Below are 5,628 nucleotides of genomic sequence, written 5' to 3' on the forward strand. Positions count from 1 at the left end.
ATATATATATATATATACGGCAGGCTACTTTCAGTTTCTGTCTACCAAATCCACTCACAAGGCTTTGGTCGACCCCAGGCTACAGTAGAAGACACTTACCCAAGGTGTCATGCAGTGGACTGAACCTGGAACCATGTGGTTTAAAAGCCAGCTTCTTACCTCACAGCCATGTCTACATATGTATATGTTTATGTGTGAAATATATGTATAATCATGATTTGACAACAATGTTCCATGCTGGCTTGGGTTGCCTTTCTTGACACTACAGAATATACTAGGTCTTTTTTCATGCAGCTTGCAAGACTAAGATCGCCTTTAACTGAATGATATATTTATTTATTTATTTATTTATTTATTTGTATAGCTTCGGATTCAAAAGGCCACAGCTATTTAATATCTAGATTGTATGTGAGTAGATGTTTTTAAGAAGCAACTTGATCTTCTACTGCCTAAGATCCTAGATTAACCTACCCCAGCAAGCTCAAAAGAGGGCAGCAATATCAAACTCACTCCTTCACCAAAAGCTTATCATACAATACCGATGAGGACACTTCCAATACCTCAGCATGGTCATAGCTTCTGGGCTGAAATGCATAAAAGAATGTGTGTGTGTGTGTGTGTGTGTGTGTGTGTGTGTGTGTGTATAAATTTGATATGTAATACCTATATAACACAGATATATATATGTAAGCTTGCCCACCCAGGGATGAGCTTACAAAAGGTGGTGCCCCAGCATGGCCACAGCTCTTAGCTGAAACCACAAAAAAACATGTATATGTTTAAATTTATACATAATATCTATAGAACATAATATATATATAATGAATATATATGTATAATATATACAATATATATAATATATACATGTGTGTGTGCGTAAGTACATACATACATACATACATACATACATACATACATACATACAGACAGACGGTTGAAAACTGTATTGTATTTTCCCCCCATCATGACTACCATTAATAACTGCCGTGATCAAGTTTGCTTTAATTTCGATCTGCATAAATGCCTGTTTGAACTGAAGGTGACTAGAATTAATTGGCTAGAGTAACACTGGTAAAAAAAAAAAAGAGCATTGTAATAATTAGAAAATTAAATAAAAACTAGTGTTTGAGTAAATTATTAATGTGTCAGCAAAACTCAATTTGTATTAATATCATAATATGAATAGTTTGTGTTGTGATGAGAGATACATTTAATGTTTCAGGGATGGCTCTTCTCCAAAGAAATTATGATGTGTGTTTGTGTGTGTGGAATTTCTTAGAGAGAACCGCCAAGTGAGTAACTAGGGCTAAAAGATTGCTCACCAGTGCAATGGAGTCACCAAAACCAGGTTGAGATGAAAGCTGAAAAATTTGAAAATGGCATGTATGAACATTCAGAGATAGCAGCTCACAAACAGACACTCATATAGATGGGTATGTTCATAATCTTACCTATGCAAGTTGTTGATGGTTAAAGAATTAAAAATGTTAAATCGTAGGATGACAGTTTTATTCTGTTCACATTTATGAGCTCTGATGCAATTATACACATATATACTCAAGTGTATATGAGTGTATGTAGACATACATTTATACAATAATTAGATAGCTTAACTCATCTATAAAATATCGACTTCTACTGATCGATTCACCTTTATTCAATTTACTATTGAACCTGTTACTTTCAGGCTTTTAAACGTCATTCTTTAATTTTTATTCTTATTTCCATTTTTATATTTTGTTCTTTTCCTCTGTTTGTGTGTGTGTGTGTGTGTGTGTGTGTGTGCATGTGTGAATATGTACAAGGATGATATTTTGATTTTACTGTTGTTTCAGATTAGCTCTGCACAATAGATTTTGAAAGCCTATTGTCACCACTAACTTTAATAACACTATTAGATTTTCTGGTTGAAAATCAATTTGTTGTTTTCTCTTCACCATCATTTTTCTCTTTTCTCTTCTCCCTTTTTCCCTTCATCTAAGTCTTTTCTTCTGTTGCCTTCACTTCCACCTCTCTCTCTCTCTCATTAAAACCAAATCTTACTATCATAGTATTCCGTGTGTGTTTCTTAAGCAATTCCATTATGGTGCTTTTGAAATTTTGACACTCAAGTAATCCTAAGCAACTGGGCTTTACAAGTGTTTCATTTGCAGTTATTCCAGTGATGTGATGCATCTATTTCTCTTGTAATCAAGGAAAGTAAAGTTAAAAGCACTTTTCCAGATGGCAATATTCTGAAAATTTGCCTATGTGCATCATCTGCTTAAGAACATAACCATCGATATATACATTTACAAAGCATAACTCTCATCATGTTCCTGTCTGCGATACATGTTTTTGTCTTCTCTTCTCTTCTCTTTTTTCTTCTATGGCTTCCTCTGCTTTACATTATCTAAATAATTTTTTACATGAAAGAAACTGAAAGCGCTACCACTTGAGAATACACTCCTTGGAGACATTCTAAAAGTAAAATCAATAATTGCAAGTTTTCTGGCATTTCTGGTCTGTCTCATACATTTTCTAATATTTACATAACTAGGTTGAACAGTAACAACAACACTAACAATGATGGTGACAGCAACAACAGTCCTACCCATTTCTAATCTATGGCAGCTTCTATGACAAATATGTAAATTTTATTGTCTGGCATTGGGGAATCACAACACTTAAGTTATATAAATGAACAAAGCTGTGTCATCAAGTCAACAGTGCATTATTTATTAAGCAAACATTTTCAGGAATCGATAAAATAAAGTACCAGTTGTTATTGCTTTGCCCCAAGTCTGCCCTAATTTCTGCAGACTTGTATGTTCAAAGGCGACTGGGCTTGATCATCTCGTCCCATCTTTTGTATGTATATCATAGAGTAGATCTGCCAATATGTTCTTTCTTATCCCAAACAACAGAACAAGATTTGAGGGAGATTTAGCTGTTATTTCTATAACAGCAGATTGAATTACCTTGTAGACTTCTGTGTGTCACCAGCAATCCAAGTGGAGCAATACAGTTGAGTATCTGCACACAAAAAAAACTTAAGCATGGCTCTAGTGCCAAGAAAATAAATTGTTATGTAAAAAAAATGTAAATTCTTTTTAATTAACCCTTTTGTTACCATATTTCTATAGAAATACCCAGCCTTTGTTTCAATTGATTTTGAAAATAACAAAGGATTTGTCAAAATTACTTTATCATTATTTTACTGGTGTTTGCAACATAAATTAATATGAAACTTTGATTGAAGGTTTTAATTTAGTTCACTTTTAAAACAGGAAATTTATATCATAGTGCCAGGGGTGGTCCCAGGCAGATCAATATCAAAAGAGTCAAAATCTATGAACTGATTTCAGTTTACATCTCTCCTGTCTATTGTAAGGACATGAACATCTCAATTTTCATATCCTTTCAATTATTCATCTAAAAGTTTTGTGTTTAATTAATAATTAACAAATTCTTATTTGCATATCATTTCTATTAATAAAGGGTGGTGTATTGGCAAAGTCACTTTGGGTGTCAAACAAAATGCCTTGCAGATTTTTCTTTTGGTTTTTTACAGTATGAGTTCAAACTCTGCTAATGCCAACTTTACTTTTCACCCTTCTTGGCTTGATAAAATACTTGTCAAATACTGAGGTTGATATAATCCACTGAACCTGCCCTTAAAATTTTTGGCCTAGTGCCAATCTAAGAAATTATTATTATCAAAGTAGCAAAATGAGAAAATCACTAGCATGCCAGACAAAATGCTTAGTGGCATTTCTCCCAGCATTTCTTCTGGCTCTTTACATTCTGGGTTCAAATTATGCTGAGGTCAGCTTTGCCTTTCATCCTTTCAGGGTCAGTAAAATAAGTACCAGTTGAGTTCTGGGGGCGATGTAATCAACTAGCCCGTTACCCCAAAATTTCAGGCCTTGGGCCTATAGTAGAAAGAATTGTTGTTGTTTGCCTTGTAATATTTGCTCTATTTACACTATGTGTTAAAATCCTGCTAATTCAGCTTTGTCTTTCTTTCATCCTTCCAGGGTAAAAAAATTAAATAAATAAAAAAAGTGTTAGTTTAGTACCAAGGTCAATATAACTATTTAAGCCTCTTCAAATTTCTCATCTTGGATCTATATTTGAAACTATCACCAGGGTGGTGGGTTAGCAGAATCAGTAGAGCATAAGAAAAATGCCTTGTGCTCTGTTAACATTGTTTGCATTTTAAGTTCAATTCCTTCTAAGGTTAACTTTACCCTTTATCCCTCCAGCAGCATTGTCTTAAGGCATGGGCACACTGAACAGTTGCCCAAGGGCCTCATGGGTCTGGAAGCCCAATTCTGATCTATGTATGCTGTAGTTTGTGGTCAATAAATACTGTAGAGCTCAGTGCATTGATTTGCTCTGGGGCCCATAGTACTGTGAAGATGGCCCTGCCCTTCAGGGTTGATAAAGTAAATTACCAGTCAAGAATTGGGGTTAGTTTTCTTGATGGACCTTTTCTTTTGAATTTCTTCTCACGTATACAGAATCAACTGTCTTCACATTTATAATCACACATGTACATTAAACTTGCACTTAGACACAGATATGGCTGTGTGGTAAGAAGTTTGATTCCCAACCACATGGTTTCAGCTTCAGTCCCACTGCATGGCACATTGTACTTTAGCTCCAGGTTGTTCAATGCCTTGTGAGTGGATTTGGTCAACTGGAAACTGAAAGATGCCCATCATATATGCATGTAAATATGTATATTATGTATGTGTGTATGTATATGTGTTTGTGCCTGTTCCCCCACCACTTTTTCACTGTTGTTCATTTGCTTATGTAAGCACAACTTAGTGCTTCAGTAACAGAGTCCAACAGAATAAGTACCAGACTTGAAAAGCACTGGGGTCAATTTGTTTGACTAAAAGCTCTTCAAAGCTGTATCCCAGCATGGCTGCAGTCCAGTGAGTGAGACAAGTAAAAGATAGAAGATGAAACAAAGCAAAATAAAGCACAGAAAAAAATAATGAAAAATGCATATATCATTATTACTATTACTCTGTTATTCTGGAACTATATTTTAAGCATTGAGTTACTCATTAAGCAGTAATTAGTGCTAAATATCTCTAGTTTCTTGGTTTGTACCCATTATTTCTACTTTTGTTGTCAAGATGCACATAAAGCACACTTAGCTCATGTTTCAGTATTCAATGTACTGAAATGTTTATACACTTCAGTAAAATTGGTCAGAGTTTGTGGTAGTGTTTTGCCCTCTGTATGCCCATTAACTCTGGATAGATGCATTTACTGGTGTGATATTTCCAGTTTCAAATTTCTCTCTGACAGTAATTTATATTGTTGTTCTTCTCAAATAAGTCCAATGGTACTATAGCATTCCTTTGGGATCTAGCATTTCCAATATCTAATTGTTGCTGTCCTTCCATTATGGCCAAGAATATTTTGTCTTCTTTGGCAAATCCTGTTATATTATATGTTTAGCCTATTTATCTTTTTTTTCTTCTTGTAATTTTATTGAAACTCATTCATATCTTGAATTATTCTTTGAGTGAAATATAGTACTATTTGTGTATGTATTAAGATGAAGAGCTCTCTCTCTCTCTCTCTCTCTCTCTCTCTCTCTCTCTCTCTCTCTCTCTCTCTCTC

The 5,628-nt window shown here is 34.5% G+C and overlaps 1 protein-coding gene across 1 annotated transcript in view; it reads left to right on the top strand.

Moving 5' to 3' along the window:
* LOC106878420 (probable ATP-dependent RNA helicase DDX49) overlaps nt 1-5,628 on the top strand; it is a 608,416-nt gene that overhangs the window by 461,906 nt on the left and 140,882 nt on the right. The window lies entirely within an intron of this gene.

Source organism: Octopus bimaculoides, chromosome 2 (assembly GCF_001194135.2).
Source record: "Octopus bimaculoides isolate UCB-OBI-ISO-001 chromosome 2, ASM119413v2, whole genome shotgun sequence".
Taxonomy (NCBI): domain Eukaryota; kingdom Metazoa; phylum Mollusca; class Cephalopoda; order Octopoda; family Octopodidae; genus Octopus; species Octopus bimaculoides.